The 22,611-nt window shown below is 34.9% G+C and overlaps 1 pseudogene; it reads left to right on the top strand.

Annotated features, from left to right (window-relative positions):
• The first annotated feature begins 12,497 nt into the window (after positions 1-12,497).
• Positions 12,498-13,093, top strand: LOC140509222 (myosin regulatory light polypeptide 9 pseudogene; annotated as a pseudogene).
• Positions 13,094-22,611: the final 9,518 nt, after the last annotated feature.

Below are 22,611 nucleotides of genomic sequence, written 5' to 3'. Positions count from 1 at the left end.
ATAAGATCACCAAAATTTAGAGAACCTGTAATAGTAGAACAGTTATTTTAAAAGCTTGATCAATTAAAAATTACATTGACATTTTGATAACATTTTAATTTATTCCATAACAAAGAAATAGAATCAATGGAACTTAGCACCTGATTAGTAAGAATTAATACTTAGATAAGGAGTGTCCTGTTTTTCCTTTTGGAGACTACACACTATGTGGTTTTCTCTCTGGCTTAGGTCCACCCTACTCTCCTTCCTCATGATCTTTTGGAGTTTTCCCAAATTGGGGTGATGTCTTTGTTTCTCTACCACAAAATAATAGATTAGGTCTCCCCTCCACTTAACTAAATCATAACTGTTCCTTGGGATATTTTTGCATTACAAATTGCTAAGTTATATGAGGTCATGTTTCATACTGCTTGCCCTGGGTGCCAAAATTTCTAGTTATGGATCTGACCTGTAATAAAGAAATAGTTGATTATATTCATTATATTCAATTAGCATTACAAAGGAGTAATACATTTTTGAATAATTTCTACGGAAATGATTTACATAATAATGTTTTTAAAGTTTTGGCACCCAAAGCAGTAATCCTTAGCTCTCTGAGAAATTCATTGTAGTGGAACAGATCATTCTAAGGAGAAGCTGGATCAATGATTTTTACTATGTATACCTGATGTGTTACTGTATATACCTGATGAAAGAAAAAGAGATGATTGTGAATGGAATTTATCCTGAATGTCTGGAAATCAAACAATGTGCCATATGTGTGTGTGTGTGTGTGGGTGTGTGTGTATGTATTGATCATTTCACTATACTATTGGAGTTAAGTTTTCAGTGACAAGGATACCTTTCTGTTAATGGGCAAAAGTCTAAAATGCAGAATATCTACTCTGTTCTCTGCTTTATTCAAAGTCTGGCTGATTTCATTTCAAGATTATGAGTCATGAATCCATGCTTTGAGATAATCAAACAAAGTATAGTGCAGCAGTGGTGGTTGTTCTAGCTAACTAGCTCTATAACGTTTTTATATATTATGCCTGTTTATAAGGCCATCTGCCAAGTTCAACATAAAAGCATTTTTAAGGAACCTTGAAAAATGTAGTGTCCCATGTAAAGCAGGTGAGAGCTTTTCTGGGGAAAGATCCGAAAAATACTAATGAAGTGAAATGAGCATTTCCTTTATTACAATAAGGATACTAAACAATAAATAGACATTAAAGATAAAACAAACACCTTAAATTCCATGTTACCTTAGGGAGACAGGTGGTACAGTGAAGAAGTTAGACCTTGTAGTTAGAGGACCTGGATTGGAAACTCAAATCCACCACTTACCACTTATATTGTTCAAGTTGCTGCAGCTATTTAGGTCACAGTTTTCTCATCTGTAAAATGAAAGGATTGGGTGAGATGATTTCGTAATTTCCTTCCAACTCAAAGGTATTTTTCAACTTCCTAAAATGTAACTGTAAGTATAGTTCAATTATCAAATGCGTTGGAGATAAAAGTGGGCATTCTAAGAAACTAAGTGAATATTGGCCCTTTTCCCAAATCTTTTTGAATAGACAGCTATTTAAAATACATTGTCAGTTCCCGAACATTAGCATAAAAATGTTTTCTTCTTGTTCATGACTCAGTAACAAAAAAATTGCTTCAAGTTTTGCTCTCGTTTTTCTTACCTGTAAAATGAGAGAATTGGACCAGATGATCTTTAATGTCTCTTCAAGTTCTAAATCTATGATGTATTAACATACTTCAATGTTTACTGTGCTAGGAAAAGATGCTTTCAGACGTTGGAATGAATTTGCACTAAAACTAAGAATATATCTGCTAGAAATTTACAGTATATTTGGGGTATCATTCCTTGGGGGTTCAGAATTTGGGATATGATGCTCACATATCCCTCAATCCCTTGCCTTCAGTAAACCCAAATGAAGACTGTTCTTCAAGTTTACAAAAATTATAAGAGCTATTTACCCTTTTGTTGCGTTTATTCATTCACTCAATATTTTTTGAGTTCCTACTAAGTACAAAACACCATGTTAAATAACTTGGTAATAAGACACCAAACTAATTTTATTAAATTCAGCAAGTATTGATAAGGCATCTGATATGTATCAGATAGCATGTTTAAGTGTTAGCCTAAGATTTCATGAGCTACTTAGCTGTCATGATGGCAAATTGCCTCTCTTCATTTTAATGACGTCCCAAAGTAAAGGTGGATTTATTTTTCTTGGTAAATACTAATTCCTAGATTTTCTATAATTTTAAGTTATATCATAAAATGTCATATTTGCCCTTGTTTAAAATGTGTATTATTTCTCTGCATCATTTTTATAACTTCGTGTTTTTTACTTCTTTAATGCGCATATTGTTATATGGTTATTTGTGTATTTCTTTTTCTTGCAAGGTTGTAAATTCTATGAAAATAAGGACCTGTATCTTATCTAAATCTTTTACTACTACAGTCAGTCAATGAAGGTTTATTAAACTCCTACTATGTGCCAGGAGCCATTCTAAGCACTGGGAGTAAAAAGAATGGCAAAAGACATTTCATGTTTTCAAGGAGTGCACATTATAGTGAGGGAGACAACCTGCAAATAACTACGTACAAACAAGCTATATGAACCCCAAACTAAAGAAAACCAACAGAAGGAAAACACAGTATTCTGCACATCATGAACTCATCATGAATTCATTTGCTGAATTAACTGAAAGGAAAAAGTAAACATACATGAAGATGGGCGGTCACTTGAGAGAATCACAAACAACCTAGGATTTATAGTTTTTTCCTCACTCTCTGGCCTCATATTGAATCAGGTTCCCAGATCTTGGTAATATTGCCACCTCCACAATAATTACTTTTTCTCACCCACATGACCTCTAGGCAGGCCTTCAGTATTTGTCACATGCACTATTGAAATAACCTCCTAATTAGTCACCTTTTCTACAGTTTCTCCACTCCACACTCTGTCCTCTATACTGTAGCCGAATTACAATGGCATTTTTTTTATATCAGTTCATTTTTTGAAATTAATTAATTTATTTTTAGCTTTCAACATTTACTTCCACAAGATTTTGTGTTTCAATTTTTTTCCCCATCTCTTCCTTCAAACCACTACAAGACAGCATGCATTCTGTTACTCCTTCCCCCAATCTGCCCTCCTTCTTTCACAACCCTCCCTTCTCTTATCCCGGTCTTCTCTTTTTTCTTGTAGAGCAAGATAGATTTCTCCACCCCATTGCCTGTATATCTTATTTCCCAGTTGCATGTAAAAACAATTTTTACCATTCGTTTTTAAAATTTTCAGTTCCAACTTCTTTCCCTTTCTCCCTCCCCAGTCATCCCCACTGAGAAGGCAAACAATTTGATAGAGGTTATTCATATGTAGTTATGCAAAAGACTTCTGTAGTAGTCATGTTGTGAGAGACTAAGTGTATTTCCCTCTATCCTATTCTGCCCCCTATTTATTCTATTCTCTCTCTTGACCCTATCACTCCTCAAAAGTTTACTTCTAATTACCCCCCTCTTCCCATTTGCTCTCTCTTCTATTATCTCCCATCCCACACTTATCCCCTTCCCCATTACTTTCCTGTAGTATAAAATAGATTTTCATACCAAATTGAGTGTGCATGTTATTCCCTCCTTAAGCTAAATGTGATGAGAGTAAGGTTCACTCTTTCCCTCTCACCTCTTCCCTTTTCCCTTCCATTTAAAAATCTTTTTCTTGACCCTTTTATGTGAGAGAGAATTTGTCTTATTCTATTTCTGTCTTTCTCTTCCCAACATATTCCTCTCTCAACCCTTAATTTTATGTTTTAGATATCATCTCTTCCTATTCAACTCACCTTGTGCCCTTGTCTATCCATATCTAATCCCTCCAACTACCCTAATACTGAGAAATGTCTCAAGAGTTACAATTATTATCTTTCCCTATAGAAATGTAAACAGTTCAACTTTAGCAAGTCCTTTATGATTTCTCTTTCCTGTTTACCTTTTCATGCTTCTCTTGATCCTTGTGTTGGAAAGTTAAATTTTCTATTCAATTCTGCTCTTTTTCATCAGGAATGCTTGAAAGTCCTCTATTTAATTGAAGTCCCATTTTTTTCCCCTGAAGTATTATACTCAGTTTTGCTGGGTAGGTGATTCTTGGTTTTAATCTTAGTTCCTTTGACCTCTGGAATATCATATTCCAAGCCCTCTGATCCCTTAATTTAGAAACTGTTAGGTCTAGCTGATTGTGTTTCCACAACACTCGAATTGTTTCTTTCTGGCTGCTTGCCATATTTTCTCCTTAACCTGGGAACTCTGGAATTTTGCTACAGTATTCCTAGTGTTCCTTTTGGGATTTCTTCAAGGAGGTGACTGGTGGATTCTTTCAATATCTATTTTAACCTCTTGTTTTAGAATATCAGGGCAGTTTCCTTGATAATTTTTTGAAAGATGATGTCTAGGCTCTTTTTTGATCATGACTTTCAAGTAGTGCCAAATTTTAAAATTGTCTCTTCTGGATCTGCTTTACAGATCAGTTGTTTTTTCAATGAGATATTTCATATTGTCTGCTATTTTTTCATTTCTTTGATCTTATCTAATACTTTCTTGATTTTTAATAAAGTCTTTAGCTTCTATCTGCTCCATTCTAATCTTTTAGAAATTATTTTCTTCAGTGATCTTTTAGAATTACTTTTCCAGTGGCCAATTCTGCTTTTTAAGGTATTCTTCTCTTCCTTGGCTTTTTTAATCTCTCTTGCTATTTGGGCTAATCTGTTTTTTAAACTGTTATTTTCTTCAGCTTTTGGGGGTCTTCTTTCGCAAGCAGTTGACTCTTCATGATTTTCTTGCATCACTCCCATTTCTCTCCCCAATTTTCCTTCTACTTCTCTTACTTGATTTTCAAAATCCTTTTTGAGCTCTTCTATGACCTGAGGCCAATTCATATTTTTATTGGAGTCTTTGGATGTAGAAGCTGTTACTTTGTTGTCTTCTTCTATTTGTTTATTTTCGTCTTAATTGTCACTAAAGTAAGATCCTATACTCTGATTCTTTTTTCTGTTTTTTGCTCATTTTCCCACCCATTTACTTGACTTGTGAGCTCTTTGTCAAGATAGTTCTCTGCTTCCAGTGGGGATGAGGGTATACTTTCAGCCTCTTGATCCCTCCACAATCTGTGGGGCTAGAGCTGATATAGGTGCTGCTACTGCCCCAACTTCTGCTGCCATTGGGGCTCCTCCACACCTTCTACCCTCGTGGGACTGAGACCAGATGAGTACTTTCTCACACAGGTTTTTTTCCACTGATCTTCCAATTTTGTACCCAGAGTTTTGGGGTTGAGAAGTCTGGAAACTGCCATAGGTCCCAGAGAATCAGTTCCCAGTCATGCCTCCTCATATCCTGTCTGTGCCTGCATGACCCACACTAGACTGTGATCTGCTCCCAGCCCAGTGGGATAGATGCTTCCTTTTGACCTTCCAGGCTATCTTGAGTTGGAGATTTGCTTCACTCCCACATTTTGTGGATTCTGCAGCTCCAGAATTTGTTTAGTCATTTTTTACAGATATTTGCTGGGCTTGGGGGCAGAGTTCTAGCAAGTCCCTGCATTTGCTCCTCCATCCTGGCTCACTCCACCCCCATGGCATTCTTAAAGTATGTATCTGTTAATGTAACTTGGCTGCTGAAGAAATTTTGAGGACACTTTATTGCCTAAAGGATGAAATATAAAAATCTTTCCTTGATATTTAAACTTTTCAACAATCTGGATCAAATCTGTCTTTGAAGACTATTTGTACATTCCTTCTCCTTATTAGCTTTGTACTCCAGTCAAACTGTCCAGATTGCTATTTCCCATTCATGCCATTCCATCTTCCCTCTCTTTGTCTTTATAAATCCTATATCTGAGATTTGCTGCATCCTCACCTCTATCTCTTCAAATTTCTAATATCTTTCAAGGTTCAGTTCAAATGTCATTTCTGCATAAAGGTTTTCTTAATACCTCCAAACTTTTAGGGTCTTACCCCCAGATTTTCATTCTCATTCTCATTTGCTCTCTCTGTCCCTCTACTCTCTCTCTCTGTATACACACACACACACACACACACACATATGTATATATATTTATGTACATATTATACACATATATGCACATATATACAATATGTATGTGTTATATTTATTTTAGATTATTATATTATAATTTTTGTACTTGCTATTCCCTCTTTCCAGTAGAAATAGATTCCTTGAAAACAGGAACTGCTTTTGTTTTTGTATTGTTAGTATAGAACCATGCATTTTACAAACTTAATACATTCTTATTGATTGAATAAAATGTTACAGTTGGATAGAGCATAGAAATCAACATCTTGTCCAATGTAGAAATCCTTTCTAAAATATTCCCAATATACAGGCTTTGTTTGAATGCTTCCAATTTTAACTTTTCCTACTTATTTCATACTTCAGACCTAGAAATCATTACCCTGGCTTAAGGAAGAGTTTTATATCTTTTCAGGACAAATACAAACAGAATGGAAGAGTCCTGTCTTGTGGTTTGCAGAAATCCCTATTTATGTCTTGAATCTGGCAGTTCTTTCCATTGTGTCTAGACATTCTCAGGACCCTGTTCTGACAGAGATCAAATTAATACACAGAAGCTGTCTAAGCAGTCTTACAACTATACATCTATGTCATCATAACTGAACCTCCTCTGACCTTCAGTGGGGAAATTGGACTTGAGTGAGCTAACTCCTCATTAACACTTTGAATCAAAACTTCTTTAATGGAAATAGATTTACACTTGTTACAGATTTGGTTGGCTAGAGGGCTAGTGCAAAAATCACAGCAACTACAATTCAATACAAGAATTTGTGCATGAATAGGGACATTAAACTAGATGATGCCAAATGTCCATTATAATTCTAAAATGTTAAAGTTCTCTATGAATACTTCCAAAATTTTTCACTGAAGTCACTCAGGAGGCAACCTTGTGCTAGGTTTCATGAAGAATATAAAATAAGCATCAGATAAGAGCCTGCCTTCAAAGAGGTTGGACTATAACTAGGAAAAAATGTACATACATGGACCAACCAAAAAACAATGTGATAGTATTTTGTTAAGCCACAATGAATATGATAAAGGCTGTAAGAGCTGTGGTTGTTTAGGAAGAATGAAGATTCCTATAGACTAGACACAGTAGACACAATTTAAGTGTAACAGAAATGGTGAAGGGGAAAAGTTTATCAGTTTTCCAAAAAAAGAGATAAAATGAGTTCTGCCAACTACAGTGCAATGAGCTTGGTCTTTATTCCCATCCAAATTCTAGAAAATATTAAGGAAGGGATGGTTTGTGAATATATAGAAAAGGAACACAGTGATTACAAAGAACTAATGTAACTTCATCAAAAGAAACCTCATTTATCATCATGATCATTATTATTACAAATTTTTTAGACTTGTTCAGGCAATGCAGTAGGTGTTAGTGTACCTATATTTCTGCAAAATATTTGAAAGTCTCTCATTCAATCTTTGTGGATAAAATGGAGACATATCAGCTAGATGATGGTAAAGCAGATTTTGAACTAATTGAAACACCATATCCAAAAAGTGATAATTAATGGTTTAATATCAACTTGGAAGTGGTCTTTGGTGGAAAATTCCTTGGCCCTATACTTTTTTTTAAAACAGTGATTTGAATGAAGGCATATATGTCATGGTTTTCAAAATTAAAGGGAACAATACATATATATCTAGAAGAGTATAAAAGTTGTAAATTCAGAAAGAAATAAAACACTAAGGGGATAGGGAGGGGTGATTATAAAATGAGGATCTCTGGAGGAGAGGGAATGGGTCAAAGGGGGCATGGAATAGCCTTTAGATTAATGGGAATGGGAGGATAAAGGAGGGACCCTTGGGAGGATAATGGAGGGATCTTTAGAGGGGAAGTTGAAGGAATATATCAAGGGGGGGGATTAAGAAGGGGATTTAGATCTATGGGAATGAGAGGATAAGGGAGGGATCCTTGGATGGAGGGGTAGGTTAAGTAACAGGGGGGCAAGGTAGTTGGTAGAAGTGAAGTAAAGGAATCAGGAGGAATAGGAAATACAAGATATACACAAACATAAAAGAAAGGTCAGGAGTAGAATTTTTTAAAGGAAAGTATAGCTTTATATATGTATGTATGTATCTATGTGAAGATATGTATATACTTATTTCTACAGATAAATTTATTCATGTTTAATTGTAGACTTTTGATGATGGGAAAAGGAGAAAAAGAATAGAGTAAAAATTGCACAGCAAAGAACAAAAGAAAACTTACAAGGGAGCAAAGAAAAGATAGATATCTTACAACACAATGTTCAGTATTTATGACATAGACTTTCTTGAAATGGAAATTTATTGCTACATATTTTGAATCCTCTCATGGTCTGCTGGGACCATGATATGCTTTTTCTCTTATTTTGTATTTCAGTTTATATGTTTCTTTTTTCTGTTCTTGTTGTGTATTTAAGTTTTAGTAAAATAAAATTTTAAAAAAGTATTGATGATGCAAAACTGAGATGGATGGCTTATGTGCTGGATGACAGAATTCAGTATCTCAACCTGTCTCAGTAGAATAGTATAAATCTCATAGCCAGATCTGATGTGATGAAATTTATAAGAATAAATGCAAAATCCTACATGTTAATTAAAAAAAACACATCACTTTTACAAGTACAAAATAGTGGAGGGATAGTTGTCAAGTTGTTGTTCAGTCATGTCCAACTCTCTATGACTCTGCTTGTTTTTTATTTTTGGTGAAGATATTGGAGTGGTATGTTATCTTCTTCTCCAGTTCAGTTTACAGCTGAAAAAAGACAGAGTTAAGTGACTAGCTTAGGGTAAAAGGGCTAGAAAGTGTCTGAGGCCAGTTTTGAATTCATGAATATGAGTCGTCTTGGCTCTAGGCCTGTCACTTTGTTGGCTTTACCATCTAGATGCTGTGGAGGGAGAGTTAGATAGTAGCTATTTTGAACAATGACTTAGGATTTAAGTAGATCACAAACTCAATATAAGTCAATAGTGTGTTATGACATCCAAGAAGGCTATTAAAGTTTAGTATCTTGGAAAGAAAAGTAAAGGAGGTATAAAGAGGATGGTGATGGTTCTAGATTTATTCTGACCCATAGTTATTATAAGGTCACATCAATAATATATTTTAGTTCTGAGGAACAGGAAAGACATTGACAAGCTAGAAGAATGTGATAATAATACTGGTTGTGAAAAGGAAACTCTATTACTCAGATTCTGGGCACAAAAATTTCTGTCTGCTCCCAGACCAGTGTATACCATTGATTGTACTACCTTGGAGGAACTGAGATCTTACAGACCCCCGGAGACCCTACTCTTGACAAAGGACCCTAAAGTCAAGTAACTGGTTGGGGAAATGCCCAAAAAAGGGGGAAAAATAAGACTATAGAAGGTTACTTTCTTTGTGAACAGATATCTTCTCCCATCCTTTTGGATGAGGAAGAACAATGCTTACCATCAGAGAAAGACATAAAAGTCAAGGCTTCTGTATCCCAAACATCCAAAATAAATATTCAGTTGTCTCAGGCCATTGAAGAGCTCAAAAAGGATTTTGAAAACCAAGTAAGAGAGGTGGAGGAAAAATTGGGAAGAAAAATGACAGAGATGCAAGAAAAGCATGAAAAGCAGATCAACAACTTGCTGAAGGAGACCCAAAAAATGCTGAAGAAAATAACACCTTTAAAAATAGGCTAATTCATTTGGCAAAAGAGGTTCAAAAATCCAATGAGGAGAAGAATGCTTTAAAAAAGCAGAATTAACCAAATGGAAAAGGAGGTTCAAAAGCTCACTGAAGAAAATAGTTCTTTAAAAATTAGAATGCAATTCGATCTAAAAATTAGAAGGAGGCTAATGACTTTATGAGAAACCAAGAAATCACAAAACAAAACCAAAAGAATGAAAAAATGAAAGATAATGTGAAATATCTAATTGAAAATAAAACTGATCTGGAAAACAGATCTAAGAAAGACAATTTAAAAATTATGGGACTACCTGAAAGCCATGATCACAAAAAGAGCCTAGACATCATCTTTCATTAAATTATCAAGGAAAACTGCCCTGATATTCTAGAACCAGGGAGCAAATTAAATATTGAAAGAATCCACTGATCACCTCCTGAAAGAGATCCAAGAAAAGAAACTCCTAGGAACATTCCAGAGTTCCCTGGTCAAGAAGAAAACATTGCAAGCAGCTAGAAAGAAACAATTCAAGTATTGTGGAAATACAATCAGGATAACACAAGATCTAGCAGCTTCTACATTAAGGGACAGAAGGGCCTGGAATATGATATTCCAGAAGTCAAAGGAACTAGAACTAAAACCAAGAATCACCTACCCAGCAAAAGTAAGTATAATAGTTCAGGGGAAAAAATGGTCTTTAAATGAAATAGAGGACTTTCAAGCATTCTTGATGAAAAGACCAGAGCTGAAAAGAAAATTTGATTTTCAAACACAAGAATCAAGAGAGGCATTAAAAGGTAAACAGCAAAGAGAAATGATAAGGGACCTACTAAAGTTGAACAGTTTACATTTCTACATGGAAAGGCAATACTTGTAACTCTTGAAACTTTTTTCAGTATCTGAGTAGTTGGTGGGATTATACATACACACACACACACATACAAACACACACATGCACACACACACACACAGAGAAAGAGAGAGACAGAGAGACAGAGAGCACAGGGTGAGTTGAATAGGAAGGGATCATATCTAAAAAAATGAAATTAAGGGGTAAGAGAGGCATGTACTGGGAGGAGAAAGGGAGAAATCGAATGGGGCAAATTATCTTTCATAAAAGAGACAAGCCATGATCAAAAAATAATGTTCTTGCATCGCTCTCATTTCTCTTTCCAGCTTTTCCTTCACCTCTCTTACTTGATTTTCAAAATTCTTTTTGAGCTCTTCCATGGCCTGAGACCATTGTATATTTATTTTGGAGGTTTTGGATGCAGAAACCTTGACTTTTATTTCTTCCTCTAATTTCTTCCTTATGCATTGTTTTTTGTAATTCAAAAGGATGGGAGAAAATACCTGTTCATCAAGAAAGTAATCTTCTATTATCTTACTTTTTCCCCCTTTTTTGGTCATTTTCACAGCCAGTTACTTGACTTTTGAGTGTTTATTCAAGAGGAGGGTACACTCTAGTGACCTGTAAGTTCTCAGTTTCTCCAAGATGGCACAATCAAGGAAGAGGAGTTTACTCCTTTCCTGGCCTGTGCAGGACGCAACTGAAAACTTTTCTTCCCATGATCTAGGAGTAGAATTCTCTCTCCACAACTGCTTCCAGCTCCACCATGCCAGCACTCTGCCTCACTCCAGGGCCACCACTCAGGGCTGAGAACCAGATCAGCTGCTCAATTTCCCCAGAGTCTTTAGGTGGAAGGCTCCAAAATGGATGCTGCCACTACAGTGGCTGCTGCTGGTGGGGCCAGACCAAGTTCCCTTATCACCCAGGTAAAAGAGCTTTCTCACTGACCTTTGAAGCTGTCTTTGGTGTTTGTGGATTGAGCAATCTGGGGAACCGCAGCTGTTGCCGGGGATTCCACACCCTGAGACCTGTTCTGGTCCTGCCCCTGCTATGCCACGTGGCCATGGCTGGGCTGCATCCCCGGGCTGCACTCCACCCCAAGACTAGTATTATAGACCTTTCTTGTCAGCCTTTCAGGGTGCCTTTGACTGAAACTCCCTTTCACTCTGTCGTTTGTGGTATTTTCTGCTCTATACTTGTTTAGAGTCTTTTTTTGCAGGTATTTTATGGGCTGTGGGGGAGAGTTTTTACAGGTCTCTGCTTTTGCAGGTCTCTTCTACTCTACATCTTGGCTCTGCCCTCAGAGTTTATTTAATTTACATTTTTCTAATCCATACTGGCTTAGAATATTTTTTTCTTATAACTATAGATAGCTTTGATTACTTTTGGAAACTTCCTATTTATATGTTTTAACTATTTTTCAATAGGAGAATGACTTAGATTCATGTAAATTTGACTCAATTCTCTGTTTGAGAAATGAGAATCTTATCAGAGAAACTTGCTTTAAAAAATTTTCCTGTTCTCCTACTTTCCTCTTAATCTTACCTGTATTGGTTTTGTTTGTGCAAAATATTTTTTATTCAATGTAATCAAAATGATCAACTTAACTTCCATTGATCCTCTATATCTCTTTGATCACAAATTCTTCCATTATTCATATATCTGATAGGTAAACTATTTTCTGTTTTTTAACAATTTCCTTATGATATCACTCTTTCTATCTAAATTGTGTACTCACTGGTCTGTGAGTCAGGGTGGAAGTTCTGGGTTCTGTGCCTGACTCCTGGGTGGTTAGTCGGGAGCTGGGTGCATTGTAGTGTACAGTAGCTGCTGCCTCTTCCCTCATCTCCAGCCAGTGTTTGGAGGGCATCATCGTTTGTTGCCACCGTTGTTCTTGGGTTCTCAGTCGCCACAGGACTTACTAGTCAACATGTCAAGCAAAAGGGCAAAGACAAAGATCACCAAGAAGTACCCTCAGTGTGCAACTTCAAATGTTTTTACCATGTTTGATCAATCGTAGATTCAGGAATTCAAAGAAGCCTTCAATGTGATTGATTAGAAGAGAGAAGGTTTCATTGACAAGGAAGATTTACATGATATGCCTGCTTCCTTAGGAAAGAATCCAACTGATGAGTACCTAGATGCCATGATGAATGAAGCTCCCGGTCCTATAAATTTTACTATGTTCCTCACAATGTTTGGGGGAAAATTAAGTGGAGCAGATCCAGAAGATGACATCAGAAATGCTTTTGCTTGCTTTCATGAAGAAGCTACAGGTACCATTCAGGAGGATTACTTGAGAGAATTACTGACAACAATGGGAAATAGGTTCATAGATGAAGAAGTAGATGAGCTGTATTGAGAAGTACCTATTGACAAAAAGGGAAATTTCAATTATATAGAGTTTACACGCATTCTTAAACATGGAGCAAAAGACAAAGATGACTAAAAGGAAATGTCAATTTCATGCCAACAGTTCTTATTTTCACTTTGTTTATTTCTGAGATTTCCTGATACTGTTTGTATGCATTCATCTTTACATCTTTTGCCTCTCATATATTTATTCCAAGCCATTTGGGGTATACTTGCACCTCTGCAAAAAGACTGGATAAAAGAGATTATCACTTTTAAAAATAGAATTGGAGAAATGGTCATTGATTTGTGAAAGCCGAAAGGAAAAAAAAAATCTCAAATTTCTGGTTTAGATGGATTTTTTACACTTTTTGTAATAAATACTTTGAAAATAAAGGTTGTGAACAAAGTATTCCCACTAAATATAAGTATTAGTTGTATTTAAGTAATTTCTGAATATAAAAAAATCTGGCATTTTAAAATGTCAGTGGCCAAACACTAAGTCATAGCTTATGGATGAATCAGCAATTTCTTCCTTGGGAAGAGGTGTTAACCCCTCTATTCTTTATTCTTATGCCAGATTAAAAACATTTCCGAGATAAAGTATTTGTTCAAAAACTTTAGCTCAACAAAAACTAATCAGTGGATGGAAGCATGGGCATTTATTTAGTACTATTCATGCTTCTAGAGAATATATGAAGTATACTGTAGAAAAAATGGGAGTTACCTACTAGTTGTCCTACCATCTACAACTTTCTGTCCACTTCTACTTTCTCTATTCCCAGCACCTCTTAGCATACTGGACACTGAATAATTATGTTGAGTCAAACATTAAATAGTGTCCATAGTGCCATAATTTCATTTGTGTAAGTAGGTTTCCTTTGCTCTCTTCTAATTTTGATTTATATTTGCATTGTTAATCGGTAGTGCTTGGGTAGTTTTAACCCTTACTAAGCTATACCTTCCATTATCTATTTTGAACACTGCTTAAGTTCAGAAAGCAAAATTATCCCATGTTTAATTCCAAATTTATAAGAATTTTTGTTAGAATAGTTGCCTAAACTTATAAAATTATTTCATTAATGAGAGGTGATTCTAAGAGGCTTAAAATTGGAATTTTGTCTTTTTTTTAAAAAATTGTTTGTGGCTGTTAGATTTCTTAATTTTCATATATATATTTATTGAAGTATCTATGTCTTTTGAATGGAAAGCCTTTAAAGGTGTTACATTTTATCTATTACTACACAAGACATTGCACTGAATTATATAATGACTCCTAGGCCTTATATGATCCCTTCATCTCCACTGCACTGCGCAAAATACATGTCCTTTAGGAATAAGTTACATAAAGGTTATTTTTAGCTCTAGCATATTATATTACAAGGTATAGGATAGTCCTGTGTAAGTGTTGCTTAAAATAACCCATATTTTGTTTTTAGGGAAAAAAAATAAATTGTGTACTCATTTTGACCTTATCTTAAACTTGAGGTTGCTAATGTTAGTCTCTAAGGGTGAACATGACCAGTGCATCTACCATTATCTCACTAGAAAGCTATCTTCCAGTATTTAACTTCCCAAGAACTTTTCTTTCCTTTATTCAGGAGGCTGGGAATCAGAAACTCTCATCCCTTGACCAATTGGTCCTCCTGGTCACAACTATGGTCCTTCAGACTGAGAAGTTACATTATTGCTTCTCTAAGACTGGGGCAAAGAACATGGAATTTAAGACCTCTCCTCTTAAGACATATTCTCAAGAATGCTTTAGGAAACAAGGATGCCTCTAGCAAATCAAAGTTTATTTTTCTCGTGGGCAAGTCCATATCACTTCCATTTGTCACATTCACATTCACATTCCTATTTTCCCTTTTTTTCCTTCTTTCTCTCTTTTTACCCCGTTCCTCCTCAAAAATTCCGTTTTACTTATGAACGCTACTTTCTTTAATTCATCCTCCCTTCTATCAGGAAATCCTGCCCTCTCTTATCTTGTATTCCTCCTAATTTCCTATAGATAGATTTCTATACCCAAATGAGTGTGTTTATTGTTCCCTCTTACATCAAGTCCAATGACAGAGACAATCAAGTTGCCTACCACCTCCTTATTTTCTACATTTTAGAAGCTCTTCCTTGTACATCTATTTATGTGAGATATTACTTGCTGTTCCTTTTCTTTCTTCTTTTCCCCAGTGTATCTTCTCATCCATTATTATTATTATTATTATTTTTAGTTTATCTTATCATTGCCAAATTATACCCATGCCCTTTTCCTGTGTATATTCCTTTCAACTGCCCAAACACAAGTATTGTCTTCCTGTGTAGGAATGTAAGCAATTTAACCTTACTGAATCCCAATTTCTCTTTCCTGTTCACCTTTTTTGCTTCCTATGAGTCTTGTATTTGAATGTCAGATTTTCTATTTAGTTCTGTTCTTTTAATCGGGTAGTTTTGAAAGTGTTCTATTTCATAGAATACAAATACTCCTGTCTCAGGGATACACTCTGTTTTTCCTGATAGGTCTTTCTCCTTTGTAATAACAAAATATCATATTGCAAACCTTCAAATACTTTCATGTAGAAGCTGTTAAATCTTGAGTGATCATGACTATGGCTCCATAGATATTTTAATTTTTTTCTGACTGCTTGCAGTATTTTCTCCTAGACTTTGGTGGTCTGTAATTTAGGTATAATATACTTGGTGTTTTCATTTGAGGATCTCTCACAGGAGGTAAACTGTGGATTCTTTCAGTTTCTATTTTGCCCCTCTGTTCTAGGATATCAGGGTCATTTTTCTTGACAACCATTTGGGTTGAAATATGATATATATATGTATGATGAAATATGATATATATATACATATATATATATATATATATATGATCTTTAATCATAGCTTTCAGGTAGTCCAATAATTCTTAAATGATTTCTTCTCAACTTTTTTTTCTTTTTTTCGTTGGGTCAGTTGTTTTTCTGATGAAATATTTCACATTTCCTTTTTTTTCCTTCTTTTGATATTATTTTATTATTTCTTGAATGAAGTCCTTAGAATCAAGTGAAAACTCACTCAATTCTAGTTTTTAAAGAATGATTTTCTTCATTGGATTTTTGTGCCTCTTTTGCCATTTTGCCTAGTCTGTTTTTAAGGTGATATTTTCTTCATTTTCTTTGTGCCTCCTTTACCAAGCTGTTGACTTTTTTCCACAATTTTCCTGCATCACTCTCATTTCTCTTCCCAATTTTTCATTTGCCTATCTTACTTGATTTTTAAAATTCTTTCTGAGTTCTTCCATGACCTGAGACAAATTCATATTTTTCTTTGAGGCTTCAGATATAGGAGTTTCGATCTTGTCTTTTTTCTGAGTATGTTTGTGTGTTTTGATTTTCCTTATCACCACGATAACTTTCTGTAGTCAGAATTTTTTCTGTTGCTTGCTCATTTTCCTGACTTATTTCTTGACTTTTAACTCTTTGTTAAAGTGGAACTCTGCTTCCAGGATGGAGTGTGTAGTGTCCCAAATTTCAGGAGTTTTGTACAGCTGTTTTCAGAGAAACTTCTAGGGACCTGCAAGTTTTCAGTTCTTCTAAGATGGTATGTTCTGAGGAGGTTGTGTTTGCACCTCTCCTGGCCTATGTTCTTGTCTTTAACCACAAGCACTCTTTTCTGCTCTGGAACTATGATGAGGGTCCCCACTCCATAGCTCCACCAGCTGTAATGTGCTACTGCTTCTCCTAGACCTGGAGCTGTCACCCATAACTGCAACCTAGTTCTGAGTATGGACAAAGCAACAAAGCCCTGGCCCCAGTGCCAGCAAAGAGACCATTGTGATCTCCCTCTGACCATTTTTTTCATCCCCTTATTATCTGTGAGGCCATTAGTCACTCAAAAGGTCCACTGCTGATTTACTGCGGCAGGATTTGGCTAGCATGACCTTTCCTAGAATGCACTTCATTTTCACCCTAGTGCAACAGTCCTTTCCTGCTGACCTAAGTTGACTTGGTCCGGAAAATTATTTCACCCTATCCTTTTGTGGGTTCTGACACTTCAGAATTTGTTTTGAGGCATTATTTAGTGTGGTCATAGGGATTCTGAGGAAAGCTTAAGCAAGTCTCTGCCTTTTCTCTGATATCTTGGCTCCAATATATCATCATTTATTACTATTGAAAATTGTATAATTGTTTGTTACTCTGCACCTGACTCTTGGAGTTTTCATTACAACACATCACAAAATAATTCAGTTTAGTAAACACCTATTAAGTGCCTGTTTAATGCAAAGTACTGCATGCTAGGTCTAGGGATACTAAAATCAAAAATAAAACTGTCCTTGTCCTTAGGTAGCTTACCTTCTCCTGGAACAATAAACACTGCTACTGATAAAAAAATAAAACTTTGATATTTGCCAAGTCCTACTTATATTCCATCTCATTTTTTCCTTGCTGTAATTTTGTAAGGTAGAATCTGCAGGAATCATTACCCCTATTTTACAGATGATAGATAAGTAGGTAAAACACAATTCAAAGAGGAAGAGAGTACTGAATTCTTGGCAATATACCTGAGGCTTGCAGAAAATTAGGTGTTTAATAGGGTTATGTTTTAAAAGGTCAAACAAAGAAGGAAATAAATAAATAAATAAACACATGAACAAGTAAATATGTACATACAAACATACATAAATAAGTAAATATATCCCTATGTTATGTAAAGCAGAGAAAAGTTCTGGCATTCAAAATAATTTCTTTATAAAAAAATATCAAAGTGTATGTACTTGTATTTTCCCTCTGATCTCACCCCTCCTCCATGATTTCTGGTCATGTATACATCTCTAGGAAATTGCCTTCTTTACCTCTTTGAAGCAATTTTTATCATTTTCAGAGTATTTGGAAAAACTCACCACTTTTTATATTTGACAGAAAGAATCAGTAGTATTCAGTACCTATCACAGTTCCTGCCATATAGTAGCTGTTTAATAGATTTTTGTTGATTGACTAATGACTACAATGTTCTTCAATATGGCTTTTTTCTTTGTACAATAGGATCATTGTTTCTTCATTACCCTATCATAAGAAACTGTTTTATCAGTTGCATTTGTCAAAAGCCATTTCTTATTTTGTGTTATTATATTGGATCATGTAATAGGAAACATATACTAATGCCTTTCCCTTGAAATTATTAGGTCTTTTACTAATTTTTAACTTTCCCATGATACCCTAGATCCTGCATCTAATTATATTTTCAATTTGGAATTTATACATTCACTTTCAAAGTTTTAGGCAGGAATGACTTGAGGTGCAGATGCATAATTAAATTAAAAAAAACAAGGCCATATAGAATCAAGAGTCTCCAAACCCTGATGATTTCTGTGAAAGTTTCTATTCTCTTGGCCCTGGATGTGGAGAAGGAACTGCTTATATTCTGGCTTGTTAACCAGATGGTAACACCAGACACTTCTGCGTCTTCTTTCAGAGTTGAAGAGTTGTCAGTGGAGCACTGACCCATGATGTGTTCTCAATAACTCAGAAACACTCATAGATTGGTTTTCTGAATCTAATATCATAAAAGCTATTGATTCCCAGCACCTGGATTTTTAGGAGCTTTTAAATGCCTGTTAATTGAAGTACACTTGAAGCTGTTAACGTTTTAATACCTGAAAAAAATAAAGCTACGCAGAGTTGGAAGATCATGAATACTATGAAGCTAAAATTTCATTCAGAAGAATATGCTTAGGCTAAGTAAGCACTCAGTTGAGCTAAAGCAAAAATAAGGCTAATGTCATTTCTTACGGGATGCCAGGTAAGTTCTATGGAGGCCAGATTTACTTGACCCATCAAGATGCTTTGACAGTCTATGGAAGTTTAAGGCTATGTGACTCACTCAATCTGTCAATTTATATGTACTACCCTGCTTTATTCCCACCTCTTTGCTCTCATATTCTGCAATGGATTCAAAAATTGAGATAGATAAAAGAGGTAAGTATTGCTAGTAGCAATACTAATAACAAAAACAATAATAAAAATAAGTAACATTCTTATTACTCTTTAAGTTTTCCAAAAAATTTTAAATGATAATCTCTAAATCAAATACAATTTGTATATAGCTTTGGAAGATATATACACATACAGATATATACACACATTCATATGTATATATAATATATATGAATGTATATAGTATGTGTGTGTCTGTATGCATGCATATATATTCACATATGTATATGTGTATGTGTGTTTACACACACATGCAGGGCCAAGACTGAGCAGTTTCCTAGATTTGAACCAACTTAGTCTCTCTGTGGATGAATGCATAGCACTATACACTATGCTCTCTTATTTGCTACATTTCCTTTAGTTTTAGTCTAAGCTTATCAATTATTTTACTCAAAAATCATAACTAGCTTGAAATATTTTCATCTTTCAAAAAGATCAAAGTACCTACCTTTGATATGACCAAAATAAATATTCATGTATAGGTTGAACGAAGTTTAAATTTAAGACAAATAAGTGTAAAAGAATATACTGCTTCATCATGACAACCTCTATTGCTGATAAGATATGAATGATCACCTTATTCTTACCTTGTCTTTAGCATCATTGGCTTTTTTCTTAAATCAACTCAATTGTCTTTTGCTGCTTAGTATTATAAGTCCCAAAGAGAGGTGATAAAACCACATTCATTTCAATGATTGTTCTGGGTACAAAAAGCACCTGGACCTTAATCCTAGGTTAGCTTCTGCTCTTTCTCTCCACCCCCAGAATCTATTTTACTTCATTTCAAATTAAAAAAAAAAAAGACAGGTACAGCAATCATTATCTCAGACAAAGCAAAAGCAAAAATAAACCTAATTAAAAGGTATAAGCAGGGAAACTACATCTTGCTAAAAAGGACCATAGATAATGAAGTAATATCAATATTAAACATGCACCAAATGACATAGCATCTAAATTATTAAAAGAAAAGTTAAATGAACTACAGGAGGAAATTGCAAAACTATATGAGTAAAGGACCTCAACTTTCCACCTTCAGAGCTAGAGAATTCTAAGTAGAAAAGAAATATAAAAGAAGTCAAGGACATGAAGACTTTCAGGAAAGTTAGAAATGATACACTTTGGGAGAAAATTGAAATGGAACAGAAGGGTGTATACCTTTTGTTTTCCCCTCAGAAGTACATGGAATCATCACAAGAATGATGATGCATTACAGCAAAAAGACCTCACAACAAAAAGCAGAAATATTATATACACTTTTCAGACCTTAATGAAATAAAAATTACATTTAAGAAAGGCCTATAGGAGCATAGACTAAAAGTAAATTGGAAATGAGTTTGAAGTCAAAGGGCAAATCACAGAAACAATCACCAATTTCATTAGCATGACAGCAATGAAAAAGCATTCCAAAATTTTTAGAATGCGGCCAAAGCAATACTTAGGGGAAAATTTATATGATTACAAGTCATTCCCAATTGATAATTGGTCAAAGAAAACGAACAAGTAGTTTTCAGATAAAGAAATAAAAGCTATTTTAGTCATATTAAAAAATGCTTTAAATCAGTATTGATTAGAGAAATGCAAAGTGAAATGAGAGGAACCAGGAAGAACACTGTATAGACTAACAGTATACTATACTCTGATCAACCATGAATAACTTAGCTATTCTCAGCAATATAATGATGCAAGACATTTCCAAAGGAGTCATGCTGGAAAAAGATTCTGTCTTCCTCCAAAGAAAGAACTGATGGAGTCTGGATCCAGGTTGCAACATAACACATTTTTCACTTTCTTTAATTTTATGGGTTTTTTGTGGGTTTCTTTTACAACATAACTAATATGGAATGTTTTGCATGTTTGCTTATGTATAATCTATACCAAATTGCGTACTATCTCAGGGAGAGGGGAGGGGCATATGGTGATAATTTCAAACTCAAAATACAAAAAGATAAAAATTGTTTTTATATGTAATTAGAAAAAAATGAAATATTATTTGTTAAAATATTTATTCATGTGCCAGACTTAACTCTAGGTGTTAGAGATATATAAAGGCAACACAAAGAGAAATCAGAAATAATATGTCACAAATAGTTCTTAAGCTCCTATTCCATACTTAGCTTCTAACATTCATGAAAGTCTTACTGTATTTTGGAAGTAAAAAGTAATCTATAATTATTTTAATAAGATTTTAGAATTAATTTGTTGCTTTTGCTTTCTACATACATACACACATATCTCTTTTAAATAGTTATAATACTAGAGATGTTATGGTTACAGCTAGTTTACTCCTTCTGGTGATTTTTAACTGAGACAAAAGAGGTGAAGTAACTTACTTGAGGTCAGTTAGCTAGTTGGCAAAACCATATCTAAGAGTATGGTCCTCTGTTTTGAAGTTCCTTCTTATAAATCATGATTCCTCAGGCTCCACAATCTCTTTTGCAGTATTCATTTTCTTGGCATGAACTTTTTTTCAAAGATAATACAAAAGCTAACTTCAGGTTGATCCTAATGAGAAGGAAAAAAAAAATGAACTTTGAGTGAAAACACATAGATGTAGTTCTTTCCTTTCCTTAGCTGTGTAAATTTGGACAATTCCCATCTCTGACTTTCGGTTTCTTAATCTGTAAAATAAGTAGGATAGACTACATTATCTTTAAGGTACCTTCTATCTCTACATTTTATAATTCTATAATTCTGATATCTTTGCTATTTGTCATAAATTCTGAATTAGTAGACTCCCAAAACCTACCTCTAGTCCCTCCATTCTCCCAATGAGACTGACAAGCCAATGTTTCATAAATATCACATTCATTACATCACTACTTTGGTCAAGAACTTTTCAAGACTACAAACTATCAGTGCTTAAATACAAATGTACCTCCATAGTTCTCATAACTCTTTTAGCCCTATGCTCTTCATCTCACATCCTCCCACATACTCTCTTCTCTAGTCAAGTTGGTCTACTTACTGCCAAATGTATATCATGCTCCTTTCTTCCTTTGTTCACATTAGTCCCATTATTTTATATGTCCAAGTGGCCACTCTTCTACTCTCTGCAATCTGAATGCATATCCATCCTCCAATGCCCAGCTCCAGTCACACTTTTTCCATGAAATGTTTCTAGTCTATCGTTCTCCTTCCACACCATGTAACTGTCCGTTCTCTGAACTACTTTTGTTCTTAAAATCAGTACCATATAGCTCAATGATTATTTGGTACTTTGTAGTGTTCTATATTTCATACATATGCATATGTGTGTATGTGCATAATGTGTACAGATAGATTGGTAGATAGATAGGTAGGTAGACAGCTAGATAGATGTATGGATGGACAGACATATGGATAGATAGATAGATAGATAGATAGATAGATAGATAGATAGATAGATAGATAGATAGATAGATAGATAGACAGATAGACAGACAGACAGACAGACAGACAGACAGACAGACAGACAGACAGATAGATAGATAGATAGATAGATAGATAGATAGATAGATAGATAGATAGATAGATAGATAGATAGATAGATAGATGGATGGATGGATGGATGGATGGATGGATGGATGGATGGATGGATGGATGGATGGATGGATGGATAGGTAGGTAGGTAGGTAGGTAGGTAGGTAGGTAGGTAGGTAGGTAGGTAGGTAGGTAGGTAGAGAGATAGATGATAGATAGATTCCCCTCCAGACTAGACTGTAAACTTGT

Source organism: Notamacropus eugenii, chromosome 5, assembly GCF_028372415.1.
Source record: "Notamacropus eugenii isolate mMacEug1 chromosome 5, mMacEug1.pri_v2, whole genome shotgun sequence".
Taxonomy (NCBI): Eukaryota; Metazoa; Chordata; class Mammalia; order Diprotodontia; family Macropodidae; genus Notamacropus; species Notamacropus eugenii.
Note: the sequence above shows the minus strand (reverse complement) of the source record. Positions and strands in the feature narration are given on the sequence as shown.